The 15548-nt window shown below is 42.9% G+C and overlaps 1 protein-coding gene across 20 annotated transcripts in view; it reads left to right on the forward strand.

The window, feature by feature from the left end:
- The window catches only part of PDE8B (phosphodiesterase 8B), a 292972-nt gene that overhangs the window by 69468 nt on the left and 207956 nt on the right, over window positions 1-15548 (forward strand). The gene's annotated exons all lie outside the window — the stretch shown is intronic.

Here is a 15548-nt window from a genome sequence, read left to right on the forward strand (position 1 = left end):
TCAAGACAGATTTCTTTTAGGATTAACAGGCTTGATCTCCTTACAGTCCAAGGGACTCTCAAGAGTCTTCTCCAACACCACAGTTCAAAAGCATCAATTCTTCAGCTCTCAGCCTTCTTTATGGTCCAACTCTCACCTCCATACATAACTACTGGAAAAACCATAGCTTTGACTATATGGACCTTTGTTGGCAAAGTAATGTCTCTGCTTTTTAATATGCTGTCTAGATTGGTCATAGCTTTTCTTCCAAGGAGCAAGCATCTTTTAATTTCATGGCTGCAGTCACCATCTGCAATGATTTTGGAGTCCAAGAAAATAAAGTCTGTCACTGTTTCCACTGTTTCTCAATCTATTTGCCATGAATTGATTGGACCAGATGCATGATCTTAGTTTTCTGAATGCTGAGTTTTAAGCCAGCTTTTTCACTCTCCTCTTTCACCTTCATCAAGAGGCTCTTTAGTTCCTCTTTGCTTTCTGCCATAAGGATGCTGTCATCTGCATTATGAAGTTATTGTTATTTCTCTCAGCAATCTTGATTCCAGCTTGTGCTTCATCCAGTCTGGCATTTCGTATAGTGTACTCTGTATATAAGTTAAATAAGCAAGGTGACAATATATAGCCTTGACGTACTCCTTTCCCAATTTGGAACCAGTCTGTTGTTTCATGTCCGGTTCTGACTGCTGCTTCTTGACCTGCATACAGATTTCTCAGGAGGCAGGTCAGGTGGTCTGGTATTCCCTTCTCTTTAAGGATATTCCACAGTTTGTTGTGATCCACACAGTCAAAAGCTTTGGCATAGTCAGTGAAGCAGAAGTAGATGTTTTTCTGGAACTCTTTTGCTTTTTCGATGATCCAACGAATGCTGGCAGTTTGATCTCTGGTTCTCCCGCCCTTTCTAAATCCAGCTTGAACATCTGGAAGTTCTTGTTCCATGTACTGTTGGAGCCTGGCTTGGAGAATTTTGAGCATTACTTTGCGAACGTGTGAGATGAGTGCAATTGTGCGGTAGTTTGAGCATTCTTTGGCATTGCCTTTCTTTGGGATTGGGATGAAAACTGACCTTTTCCAGTCCTGTGGCCACTGCTGAGTTTTCCAGATTTGCTGGCATATTGAGTGCAGCACTTTCACAGCATCATCTTTGAGGATTTGAATAGCTCAGCTGGAATTCCATCACCTCCACCAGCTTTGTTCATAGTGATGCTTCCCAAGGCCCACTTGACTTCACACTCCAGGGTGTCTGGTTCTGGGTGAATGATCACACCATTGTCGTTATCTGGGTCATGAAGATCTTTTTTGTGTAGTTCTGTGTATTCTTGTCACCTCTTCTTAGTATCTTCTGCTTCTGTTAGGTCCATACCACTGTGTCCTTTATTGTGCTCATCTTTGTATGAAATATTCCTTGGTAGCTCTAATTTTATTGAAGAGATCTCTAACCTTTCCCATTCTCTTGTTTTCCTCTGTTTCTTTGTGTTGATCACTTAGGAAAGCTTTCTTATCTCTCCTTGCTATTCTTTGGAACTCTGCATTCACATGGGTATATCTTTCCTTTTCTCCTTTGCCTTTCACTTCTCTTCTTTTCTCAGCTATTTGTAAAGCCTCCTCAGACAACCATTTTGCCTTTCTGATTTCTTTTTCTTGGGGATGGTCTTGATCACCACCTCCTATACAACATTATGAACCTCTGTCCATAGTTCTTCAGGCACTCTGTCTATCAGATCTAATCCCTTGAATCTATTTGTCACTTCCACTGTATAATTGCAAGGGATTTGATTTAGGTCATATCTGAATGGCCTAGGGTTTTCCCTACTGTCTTCAGAATAAGTCTGATTTTTCAATAAGGAGTTCATGATCTGAACCACAGTCACCTCCTGGTCTTGTTTTTGCTGACTGTATAGAGCTTATCCTACCTCAGCTGCAAAGAAAGAATCAATTTGATTTTGGTATTGACCATCTGGTGATGCCTATGTGTAGAGTCATCTCTTGTGTTGTTGGAAGAGGGTATTTGCTATGACCAGTTCATTCTCTTAGCAAAACTCTGTTAGCCTTCATTTTGTACTCCAAGGCCAAACTTGCCTGTTACTCCAGTTATCTCTTGACTTCCTACTTTTGTATTTCAGTCCCCTATGATGAAAAGGACATCTTTTTTTGGTCTTAGTTCTAGAAGGTCTTGTACGTCTTCATAGAACCGTTTAACTTCAGCTTCTTCAGCATTAGTGGTTGGGGCATAATAGTGTCTTTTAAGACACTACCCAATCATTTCCCAAAGTGCCTGTAACATGCTACATTCTCACCACAACCACTGCATCAGCTTTTACTAGAATAAATGATTAATGGTGAGCTTACAAGCAGGAAGCAGGGTGTAGATGAGGGCTGAAGAAGACTCTCCGCCACAAGCACTACTGTGATAGCAAGGATGCTGGGGAGTCCATTTGGACCACATGAGCAAAGGGAAGGGTTGGTCTAAGGAGATCCAGGCTCCCTGGTGGCAGCAGACCGAGAAACAATTCAGGTGGGGGAGTCTGATGGAGTGTGAGAATGAGTTAGACTGGGGCTGGGTGTGCTGTTGGCGGCTGACATCTGACACGGGCTCCTGGACACAGAAGCACTCCAGCTGTAGGCCTGGGCTACAGCATGCGGCTCCAAGAGTGGAAGACTGAAAACAGATGGAGACTTACCACGCTCAGGCTTGTGATAAGGCTGAAGTGTGGGGCACTCCAACTTCAGGCAGAGAAAGAGAGTCAGATACAGGGATGGAAGCCAGGTCAAGGAGGCAACACCAAAGAGCTGGACCTTGGTACCGCCCCGGCCCCAGGGGCTGCCCTAAGTCAGCTTGCAGTGAAGATGCTATAGAGACGAGCTTCCTAGCAGAAGCAAACTGGTGTAAGTGGACTAGCAGGCCTCTGATATTTTGGATAGAGAGTCAAGACTTTGATATTCCAACAGCAATAATAGCAACCGATATTTATATAGAACTTAGTGCTTAGAACACTAACTACTGTTCTAGATATTTTACATAATGTGCGTACGTGCTAAGTCACTTCAGTTGTGTCTCTCTCATCACCTTTCTTTTAGTTTTTTTCTTTTTTTTACTATTAAATGAAAAATTCTTTACATTCTACAGTGCTTAACAGTTTCCATGTTTTATACATGATTTCATGTAATCCTGTCATAACCCTTTTCTCCAACTCCTGTATTGCCCCTCCTCCCCACCAATTTGTAGTCACCAGTTTGTTGTCTATACTTGTGAGTCATTTTTTTAAATTCATTTGTTTGTTGTATTTTTTTAAGTTTCACATGTAAGTGATGTCATGCAGTATTTGTCTTTCTCTGTATGACTTATTTTCTTTAGCAAGGTGCCATCCAAGTCCATCCGTGTTGTTGCAAATGGAAAAATTTTTATTCTTTTTTATGACTGAGTAGTATTCCATTGTGTGTATATATATTCCATATCCTTATCCATTCATCTGTTGATGCACACTTAGATTGCTTCTGTCCCTTGGCAGTTTGTAAATAATTCTGCTGTGAACATTGGGGCGCATGTAGCTTTTTGAATTAGAGTTTTGTGTTTTTCAGACACATACCTCGGAGTGAAATTACTGGGTTGTATGATGTTCTATAGTTAGTGTTTTGAGAAACCTCTGTACATTCCCACCAACAGTGTAGGAGGACTCCCTTTCTCTCCATCCTCACCTTCCGTTGTTGTTTGTGTTCTTTTTGATGATAGCCATCCCGACAGGTGTGAACTTTTGATTTGCATTTCCCTGGTGATGACCCATTACCTATTTTCTTTCCTCCTCAATTGATATAAAAACAACAGTGTCTTTCAGGTCATTTGATGGAATTTTTTTTTGTACGCTTGATCCACAGATCTACCTTATTGATCTAAGATAACTGATCTTAGATAAATACAGTAGGCATCAGGGCCTTTGTGAGAGGCTGGGCTCCTGTCAGTTAGGCTGCTTGTGGAGACCACCCAGCCCTCCAAGGTCAGAGAGGGGAACAGCCCAGACCACACTTAACTGCATCCATTGTAGGAATCTGCCAGCTGTAGCTGAGGACCAAATCTAACACACTACCTGTTACTGTACAACTTATGACCTAAGGAAGATGTCTACATTTCTGAATAGTTGAAAAAAGCACATTTTTCTGACAGGGGAAGATTATATGGAATTCAAGTTTCAATGAACGTGAACAATGTTCTAAGGAAACAGCTACACTCATCCATTTACGTATTGTCTGTGGCTGATCTCACATTATAGTAGTTGCTGCATAGACCAAGTGGCCTCAAAACCAAAAATTATAACTCTCTGGCCCTTTACAGAAATGTTTGCCCACTCGTGGTCTGTTGGAGGAGACTGGAGAGTGATGAGCCCGTGGAGCAGAGGGACTAAGCTTTTTAATGGAGAGGGAGATAGTGGGCAGTGTGATGTCCTCCCTGGTGAGAGCAACTCAAACTCTGGGTTTGTGGCCTTGGGCAAGTTACTTAATCTGTCTGTGCTTTAATTTCTGTATCTATATAGTGGGTATAATAATAGTTCCAACCTCATAGGTTGTTACGAGGATTATATTTATAGGCAAAACACTTAAACAGTACTTTACATATAAATATAATGCACAAAAAAGGTAATTAATGTTCATCCTTATGTCGTGGACATTTATTTTCTCTAGGCAAAGCACAGCAGGGCCCTAGTAACTTCCATAGCTTGGTCTCTCTGGCTAGCACGCCATGCTCAGAATTAGAAGCCTCCTTGGCCTCCTGAGATACTTTGTCTCCAGCACAGGCCCTGGTGGCCCATAGGCATACTTTCTTCTCTTTCTCCTGGGACAGCCCTCTGTGAAGCTCTGGGCTCTCTTCCAGGCCCCGCCCATCCCCTCTCCCCGCCACTGCCAGCCGTGATGTTGGCTGTCATGTGCTGGCACCCAAGCCTGAGCTGTATGGTTTTCACCTGGACCTCCCTCCATGTCCTGTCACAATGACTGCACCCCCAATGGCCCCATGGGGCCCCAGGCATGACCTTGAGTCCAGTGGGGGAGACAGAGCCGTGCTTCATGGTGAGTCCTGTGTGTGAGCTGCCCCGCGTATAGATCACTCTCTCTTTCATGGACCAGGTACTGCACGCCTGGTTTTAGGCTAGGTGTTCTGCTCACAACATCATCATCCGCATGAAATCCCGGAAGCGTTGCACCACACTGATCTTAGGGGAGGGTGTCATGACACTGGGGATGAGTCCTTCTCCTGGATCAAGGCTAGAACATGGCTTCCCTGGGGGGCCAGTGTTCTGTGCAGATTTGATTTCCCTTGGTAAAGGTAGAAGTCCTGTCCTGCCTCTGACGACGGTGGCTCCTTTCTGCCCTCTATGCTTGGCTCCCTTATTCCCCTATCCCCATGACAAGCTGTCCAGGGACTCACACAGGGCAGTCTGAAGTTTCAGGTTCTTGCTGTTGTTCAGTTGCCTAGTTATGTCTGACTCTTTGTGACCCCATGGACTGCAGCACGCCAGGCTTCCCTGTCTGTCCCGATCTCCCGAAGTTTGCCCCAGTTCATGTCCATTGAGTCAGTGATGCCATCCAGCCATCTCATCCTCTGATGCCCTCTTCTCCTTCTGCCCTCAATCTTTCCCAGCATCAGGGTCTTTTCTAATGAGTTGGCTCTTTGCATCAAAAATACTGGAGCGTGAGCTTCAGCATCAGTCCCTCCAATGAGTATTCTGGGTTGATTTCCTTTAAGATTGACTTGTTTGATCTCCTCGCTGTACGAGACATAAGAGGTTTCAGGTAAGCAAACAGAAAAATCCAAGGCATGTTACTGACATGATGTTGTCTGCGTTAACAGCACAGCTAGACTTTACCTGCCCTTCCCCACTGGAGAGCTGAAAAGACAGAGGTGCGGAGAGGTGAAGTGACACTCCCTGTTACAGCTAGGCTTAGAAAGCTGGCTCTGACTCTGATACTAAGGAATATTTTTGGCAGAGATGGAAAGTGAAGGGGTAATAAGTGTTCACTAGACTGCCAGCTCCATGAGGGCAGGGGTTGTTGCCTGTTTTATTCACAGCTGGAGCCCAAGGGCCCAAAGAAGTACTGGATTTGTGGTTAGCTCCCAACAAATATTGGTTGGAGTCATAGTAATTGTTGTTTGACCAAGGTAAAGAGAAACTCATTGTTGTTGGTAGTTGCTAAGTTGTGTCCAACTCTTTTGCAGCCCCATGGACTGTAGCCTGCCAGGCTCCTCTGTCCATGGGATTTCTCAGGCAAGAATATTGGAGTGGGTTGCCATTTCCTTTGCCGGGGGATCTTCCCAACCCAGAGATCGAACCCCTGTCTCCTACATTAGAAGGTGGGTTCTTTACCACTGAGCCACTAGGGAAGCCCGCAGAGAAACTTGGAACTTCCTGTTTGGATGGGAGCATGAGAGACAGCACAGCTATACACTGAGTGGGATGCTTTATTTATATCCTCAAAAATTAAAATGAAACCCCAAATTAAATTAGTTTTTTTAATGAGCTGTGATTTCTTCCCCATCCACAACAAGATCACTGGCTTTGGGTGACAAAACCTCCCTCACCTGATTACACGACATCATGACAGGCAGAGACCCCATGTCCACAGTGTGATGAAGCAAGGGGGTTATGTCCACTGAGTCAGCCCCATAGATGCACATGCAGAGTCCTGCTTCTCTGTTGGGAAAGGGATATCTAATTATGCCAGAAAAACTCTGGAAATTCACACCTCAAACATGGTGCTATGGCCGAATTGTGTCCCCACCCTCCTCACTCCAGATTCACGTGTTGAAGCCACCATGACTTTATTGGAGTTGGAGCCCTTAGCAAGGAGATTAAGGTTGAATGAGTCATAAAGGTGGGGCCCTGGCACAGTATGGTTAGTGCCCAAAAAGATGAGACACCAGTTCACTGGCTCTCTGCAATCTGAGGACACAGTGAGAAGGTGGCAAGCTGGGGAGAGGATTCTCACCAGAAACCCAATCTGATGGCTCCTTAAAAATGGAATTCCCAGAACTGTGAGAAAATTGTTTTCTGTTGTTGGAGCCACCTAGAGTGTGGTTTTTGTAATGGTATCCTGTGCTGACTGATACACATGGAATTTTTAGTATTCATCCATTGACATAACTAGCATCTGGCTGGGAAGGTCATCACATCTTCAATAGCAGAAGCAGATATCTCCAAATGATGCCACTAATACTTAATAATTGATGCTTTCAAGCTGTGGTGTTGGAGAAGACTCTTGAGAGTCCCTTGGACAGCAAGGAGATCAAGCCAATCCTTAAGGAGATCAACCCTGAATATTCATTGGAAGGACTGATGCTGAAGCTCCAATACTTTGGCCACCTGCTATGAAGAGCTGACTCATTGGAAAAGACCGTGATGCTGGGAAGGATTGAGGGCAGGAGCAGAGGAGACGACAGAGGATGAGATGGTCGGATGGAATCAACTCAATGGATGTGAATTTGAGCAAACTCCAGGAGATGGTGAAGGACAGGGAAGCCTGACGTGCTGCAGTGCATGGGGTCATAAAGAGACACAAATGAGCAACTGAACAACAGCAATGACAACAATACTTAATAAATTGTATCCAAATATGTAGGAGGTGTAGTGGTTCATATTTTTACAACAGGAACAACTTCATTGAGTTCTTTTTTGTGTAGAAAGTCTACCATAAAATTTCATTCTTGTACTAACACCCAAAAAAGATGTCCTTTTCATTATAGGGGACTGGAATGCAAAAGTAGGAAGTCAAGAAACACCTGGAGTAACAGGCAAATTTGGCCTTGGAGTACAGAATGAAGCGGCGAAAAGGCTAACAGAGTTTTGCCAAGAGAATGCACTGGTCACAGGAAACACCCTCTTCCAACAACACAAGAGAAGACTCTACACATGGACATCACCAGATGGTCAACACTGAAATCAGATTGATTATATTCTTTGCAGCCAAAGATGGAGAAGCTTTATACAGTCAACAAAACCAAGACCAGGAGCTGACTGTGGCTCAGATCATGAGCCACAAATTCTTATTGCCAAATTCAGACTGAAATTGAAGAAAGTAGGGAAAACCACTAGACCATTCAGGTATGACCTAAATCAAATCCCTTATGATTATACAGTAGAAGTGAGAAATAGATGTAAGGGACTAGATCTGATAGACAGAGTGCCTGATGAACTATGGACAGAGGTCCGTGACATTGTACAGGAGACAGGGAGCAAGACCATCCCCAAGGAAAAGAAATGCAAAAAAGCAAAATGACTGTCTTAGGAGGCCTTACAGGTAGCTGGGAAGAGAAGAGAAGCGAAAAGCAAAGGAGAAAAGGAAAGATATTCCCATCTAAATGCAGAATTCCAAAGAATAGCAAGGAGAGATAAGAAAGTCTACCTCAGTGATCAGTGCAAAGAAATAGAGGGAAAAAAGAGAATGGGTAAGACGAGCGATCTCTTCAAAAAAATTAGAGATACCAAGGGAATATTTCATGCAAAGATGGGCTCAGTAAAGGACAGAAATGGTTTGGACCTAACAGAAGCAGAAGATACTAAGAAGAGGTGGCAAGAATACACAGAACTGTGCAAAAAAGATCTTCATGACCCAGTTAATTATGATGGTGTGATCACTCACCTAGAGCCAGACATCCTGGAATGTGAAGTCAAGTGGGCCTTAGGAAGCAGCACTATGAATAAAGCTAGTGGAGGTGATGGAATTCCAGTTGAGCTACTTCAAATCCTCAAAGATGATGCTGTGAAGGTGCTGCACTCAATATGCCAGCAAATTTGGAAAAATGCAGCAGTGGCCACAGGCCTGGAAAAGGTCAGTTTTCATTCCAATCCTAAAGAAAGGCCATGCCAAAGAATGTTCAAACTACAGCACAATTGCACTCATCTCACACACTAGTAAAGTAATGCTCTAAATTCTCCAAGCCAGGCTTCAACAATACATGAACATGTGAAATTCCAGATGTTCAAGCTGGATTTAGAAAAGGCAGAGGAACCAGAGATCAAATTGCCAACATCCACTGGATCATCGAAAAAGCAAGAGAGTTCCAGAAAAACATCTATTTCTGCTTTATTGACTATGCCAAAGCCTTTGACTGTGTGGATCACAATCAACTGTGGAAAATTCTGAAAGAGATAGGAATACCAGACCACCTGACCTGCTCCTTGAGAAATCTGTATGCAGGTCAGGAAGCAAATGCAGAGTACATTATGAGAAATGCTGGGCTGAAGGAAGCACAAGCTGGAATCAAGATTGCTGGGAGAAATATCAATAACCTCAGATATGCAGATGATACCACCCTTATGGCAGAAGGTGAAGAAGAACTAAAGAGCCTCTTGATGAAAGTGAAAGAGGAGAGTGAAAAAGTTGGCTTAAAACTCAACATTCAAAAAACTAAGACCATGGCATCTTGTCCCATCACTTCATGGCAAATAGATATGTAAACAGTGACAGACTATTTTGGGGGCTCTAAAATCACTGCAGATGGTGACGGCAGCTATGAAATTAAAAGACACTTGCTCCTTGAAAGAAAAGTTATGACCAACTTAGACAGCATATTAAAGAGCAGAGACATTACTTTGCCAACAATGTCTGTCTAGTCAAGACTATGGTTTTTTCCAGTAGTCATGTATGGATCTGAGACTTGGACTATAAAGAAAGCTGAGTGCTGAAGAATTGACGCTTTTGAACTGTGGTGTTGGATAAGACTCTTGAGTGTCCGTTGGACTGCAAGGAGATCCAACCAGTCCATCCTAAAGGAAATCAGTCCTGAATATTCATTGGAAGGACTGATTTTGAAGCTGAAACTCCAATACTTTGGCCACCTGATGCGAAGAGCTCACTCGTTGGGAAAGACCCTGATGCTGGTAAAGATTGAAGGCGGGAGGAGAAGGGGACGACAGAGGATGAGATGGTTGGATGGCATCACTGACTTAATGGACAGGAGTTTGAGTAAAGTCCAGGAGTTGGTGATGACAGGGAGGCCCGGCATGCTGGGGTTCATGGGGTCGCAAAGAGTTGGACATGACTGAGCGAGTGAACTGAACTGAGTCATGCACTTAATTCTCATAGTCCTGCTATGTTATTGTGAAAGTTAAGCAAATTTAGGCTCAGAGAGTTTGAACGAGTGGTCTAAGGCCACACAGCATTTTGAGTGGCAGAGTTGAACCCCAGCATAAGCCTGTGACTCTTTGGCAGGCCCATTTAAACTTCAGGACACAGTTCAGGTTCTCTGACCCATGTTTGTCATATCTAGCAGGTGGCCAAAAAGAGCTCAAAGCAAGGTGCTGTAACAGAAAGAGGAATCAGGAGCATTTAGAGGTTTTTTTCTTTGTCCTTAATTTACCTGCCAGCATTTTCTGAAGTAGTGGATGTCTCAGAAGTGTGTGGGCTGCAGCTTGCCACATTTGCAGCAGTTACTAGGCAGAGTAAGAAGAGCTGGGGAAGGCACTGGCAGGATCCAGACTTTGCAGCTGTCAAGGCTGCTTGGTCTTGGTCACCTGAAGCATGCTGCTTTAGAAGCACTTCGTTCTCCGCTGATGAAAATGAGAGGAACTAAGTTTGGGGGGGCAAGCATTCCAGCACAGAACAAGTCATTTGGCTACAGAGTCTGCAAGCTTGGATTGGATTCCTGGAAAACATGAAGGTTTGTGAAAACAAAAGCAGCAGGTACAGGCTGGTGCAGGACTTGTATAAGAAGATGTATACAGGGGTTCCTTCTGTTGGTCAGGTTATGTGCACACATCCCTGATATATAATTACTGCTTTTCTTAGTTGCCTCTGTCTTAACAAGAAAACAGCATAAGCACAAGCAACACAGTGAAATTAATATTTAAGTGGAAAAGTGTATACTCGTGAGCTACTTCTTTCTCGTCAAACTGGAAGGCAGTATAAGAAATTCACATTTCTCGTCTGCCTGGCTATGTCAGGCTCTGCCCTGGGCTCTCTCGGTGGGCTGGTTGTATTTTTGTCTTCATAGCAACTTTGTGAGGTAGATACAAATTAATAAACAGTGGTAAAATAACTTGTTCAAGGTTTTTCTCTTTTAAAGTTGGGAATGGAAACAAGGTCAACATGAGTCAGAAATCCTTGCTCACTGTTGACGGGGCTCAGTCACCCCTCTCCCCTTATTTCCTCTCTGAGGATTCAGGGGAGAGGGGAGGGAGGCCCTTCTCCTGCCCCCGAGCTGCCTGTGGAGGGGGGACCTGGTAAAACGTCCATCTTTGAGGCTTAAAGAGCAAGTCGTCCTGAGGTCGTGGTATGCCTTCCCCTCTCCATCAGCTCGGCTCTCTCAGCGAAAGCAGAGGTGGTTTCTTGCTCTCCCATGTGAGAGTAACTCCGCATTCTTGCCCGCCCAGCGACAGCTCCGTCTCCATGGTCCACAGCCTGAGTCGGGCATGGGAGGTCTCAACCTCCTTACAGCCTTCCTGTCCTGACTTCTCCAGCGGGGTCCCTGGTGGGTTCCAGCTTCCCTGACACCTCCAGAGAAGAAGCCTGGTTTCCTGAACCACCAAGCCTCCTCCCGACAGGTGCAGGGAGAGGGTGCGAAGGGCTAGAGGAGACATACCATGATTCTGCAAATGGATTTTGGCTGAACATCGTGAGAGGTGTTTTCTTTCTAGGTCCAGGTATAAAAGTACATGATATAGATACTGTTGATTAAGTAGCCACCTGTAGTAGCATCATTCAGCCACAATATGGATTCTTACAGAGGTTTTGAAAATTGGGGAAGCTGTCCAACAATAGCAGCCGAGAGCATGGATTTTGGAGTCGGACTGCTGAGGTTCATATCCCATTTGTTTGCTGTTTAACTTGTGCCTTGATTTCTTTGTTTGTATAATGGGATTAGGAATTTAGATGTTATCCTGATAGCTGTGGGGTTAACAGGAGAGTGAGGGGGACTTTGAAATTTAGAGTAACTCAAGTGTTAGTCGCTCAGTTGTGTCCAACTCCATGCGACTCCACGGGCTATAGCCTACCAGACTTATCTGTCCATGGAATTCTCCAGGCAAGAATGGTGGAGTGGCTTGCCATCCCTAAAGCCACCATGAATTGTAACATTCTGTGATTCCATACCAATTTTCTTTTATTCTATTTATACTTTAATGTAATCACTGATTATATTTGGGTCTAAATCTACTTTTTTGTGTGTGTTGTTCTGTTTGTCTCATCTCTTTTATGTTTCATTCCTTTCTTTTAGGTGGATTACTTAGGAAAAAAAAAAACACTATTTGATCCCTCCTTCTCCCAAGTATGTTTCTTTTCCTGCTTACCAGAGAAAATAGAACATGCACCTGTAACTTATCAAAGTCTGAAGTGAATCAGCATGGCTCATGCTTCCAAGAGTATGGAAGGTTCATCTCCCTTTTGTCTTACATGCTGTTGTGGTCTTGTATGTTTTGTGTGGTCTTGTATTTCCCAGTATGTAGTAAACCCCATGAGACACTGCATTCTGCAGGCAGTATTATTTAAGGTGACCCACATGTCCCATTTTTGTTGTTCCTTCTTATATTTCTTCCACCTGGAAACATTTTTCTTCTGCTTGAACACTTATTTCCTTTGGTGCAGGTCTTCTTTGGCAGACTATTTTCATTTAATAATATCTTTATTACACCTTAATTCTTTTTTTCTTTTTTTAAATTGAAGTAATTACACCTTAATTCTTTTTTTAAATTGAAGTAATGCAATATTACTTCATTACATGGAACAACAGACTGGTTCTAGGTTGGCAAAGGAGTATGTCAAGGCTGTATTTTGTTACCCTGCTTATTTAACTTATATGCAGAGTATCATCATGCCAGGCTGGATGAAGCACAAGCTGGAATCAAGATTGCTGGAAGAAATATCAGTAACCACAGATATGCAGATGACACCACCCTTATGGCAGAAAGTGAAGAATTAAAGAGTCTCTTGATGAAAGTGAAAGAGGAAAGTGAAAAAGTTGGCTTAAAACTCAACATTCAGAAAACTAAGGTCATGGCATCTGGTCCCATCACTTCATGGCAAACAGATGGGGAAAGAATGGATAACAGTGAGAGACTTTATTTTGAGGGGCTGCAAAATCACTGCAGATGGTGACTGCAGCCATGAAATTAAAAGATGCTTGCTCCTTGGAAGAAAAGCTTTGATCAACCTAGACAGCATAATAAAAAGCAGATACATTACGTTGCTGACAAAGGTCCGTCTAGTCAAGGCTATGGTTTTTCCAGTAGTCATGTATGGATGTGAGAGTTGGACTATAAAGAAAGCTGAGCGCCAAAGAATTAATTCTTCTGAACTGTAGTGCTGGAGGAGACTCTTGAGAGTCCCTTGGACTGTAAGGAGATCCAACCAGTCCATCCTAAAGGAAATCAGTCCTGAATATTCATTGGAAGGACTGATGCTGAAGCTGAAACTCCAATACTTTGGCCACCTGATGTGAAGAACTGACTCACTGGAAAAGACCCTGATGCTGGGAAAGATCAAGGGCAGGAGGAGAAGGGGACGACAGAGGATGAGATGGCTGGATGGCATCACCAACTCAATGGATATGAGTTTGAGTAAGCTCTGGGATTTGGTGATGGACAGGGAAGCCTGGTGTGCTGCAGTCCATGGGGTCACAAAGAGTTGGACACGACTGAGCTACTGAACTGAATACAATATTGTGTTAGTTTTAGGTGTATGGCAAAGTGATTCAGTTATATGTATATATATGCATATATATGTTTAAAATTCTTTTCCATTATAGTTTGTTACAAAATGCAGACTATAGCTATACAGTAAATCCTTTGTTGTTTATCTGTTTTGTATATGGTAGTGTGCATCTGTTAAACTCATTCCCAACGTATCCCTCCTCCTCTTCCCCTTTGGTAACTATAGGTTTGTTTTCAATGTCAATGAGTCTGTTTCTGTTTTAATTAAGTTCATTGATATCATTTTTTAAATTCCACATATAATTGATATCATATGATATTTGTCATTTTCTGACATACTTCACTTAATATGATAATCTCTAGGTCCATCCTTGTTCCTCAAATGATGTTATTTCTTTCTTTTTATGGCTGAGTAATATTGTATGTATGTACCACTTCTCTATTCATGTATCTGTCAATGGACACTGAGGTTGCTTGCACCTTTTTTCTTGACGCATGTTTTTGCTGCACATGAAATTCTAGTGTGGTAGTTGTTTTCTTTCAGCAGTACTGTCAAGGGGAAGGTGTCATCCAATCATCTCTGGCTTCTCTTATCGCTGCTGAGAAGTATTACTCTGAGGATTTCTTTGAAGGTCATTATAATTTTCCCTCTGGCTGGCTCTTAAGATTTTCTTTGATTTTCTGCAATTTCACTGTGAAATGCGTAGGTATAGGTTTCTTCTTATTTATACTGCTTGAGAGTTTTAAGTTCTTCTGAGTCCATGGATTGATGTCTTTTACTAAAATATTCTCAGCTGTGACCTCCTTACGTGATGCTTCTCTCTCAACTTCTCACTCATCTCCTTGAACTCCAAGTTCAAGTTCATCTTTGTGTCTCTCTCTGTGATACATTCTGCATAGTTTTTCTGACATCTTGTGATTTACTAATTCTCTGTTCAATTATGTCTTATCAGCTGTTAAATCCTTCCACTGATTTATAGATTTTGATTCTTTTTTTTCTTTCATTCTAGAATTTTTATTTGGTTCTTTCTCAAGTCATTAAAAAACCATTTTCAATTCCCTACTGAAAATTCAGACTTTGCTTTTAATTGCTTTGAATGTTGTAAGTACAGTTGCATTGAGGTCCATAACTGCTCATTTCAGTATCTCTGTTCCTGTTGTTGCTGTTGGTTCTCATTTAAATCATCACATATGCCTGGTTATCCTTCACAGAGCGTTTCTTTCACTTCTGCCAAGGGTAGGGGGTTGTGGTGGTGACTGGCTTAATCTGAGCCTCAGGCTTGAGAGTCCCTGGACGACTGAGTTGATGCAAACTGCCTGTGAGTTTGCCCAAGGGTGGTTTACTCCTTCCCCCATTTGTAGCCCGTTGGGGCCACAGATGAGCGGGACATGGTTCATGACATTTTCCACCTGTGGTGGCCCTTGGCTTTTATATTAGTCCTCATTTCCCCCTGAAACTGTTAAAATAAGGGGCTTGGTTTCACAGCTCTTTAGATTAAATCAGCAAATACTCCTGGTAGTACATCTACCCAACTGGGTTCTAATGTTCTAGAATTGGGCCTGGTAATTCCTCATAGTATTGATCCTGCTTTGAGGCTTTAAGAGGAGATTTTCAGTGTTTGGTATTTTTAGTTGTCCTTCTTGGGAAAGTTGGTCTTAATTTCCTACTAACCCATTGTTAGTTTCTGACTTTGATACAAGAAGGTCAGTGGCCTAATTAACTGTATTTCTTGTTGTTTCTTTGAGGAAGATACTTTTGGGAGCCCCTTTTCCACACACGTTTCCTTTTTGAGGAACAGGTGGAAAGTGATTGGCATTGTATTTATTTATTTGGAAGGGAGCTGTAGATGTAACTATCTCCTCCTTCCTTCTGGCAGAGGCAGCCTTTGAGGAGTGAAAAGGTTTTGAATGATGGAAAATGGC

This window comes from Giraffa tippelskirchi, chromosome 7 (assembly GCF_054371585.1).
Source record: "Giraffa tippelskirchi isolate mGirTip1 chromosome 7, T2T-mGirTip1v1.2.pri, whole genome shotgun sequence".
In the NCBI taxonomy this organism is placed as follows: Eukaryota; Metazoa; Chordata; class Mammalia; order Artiodactyla; family Giraffidae; genus Giraffa; species Giraffa tippelskirchi.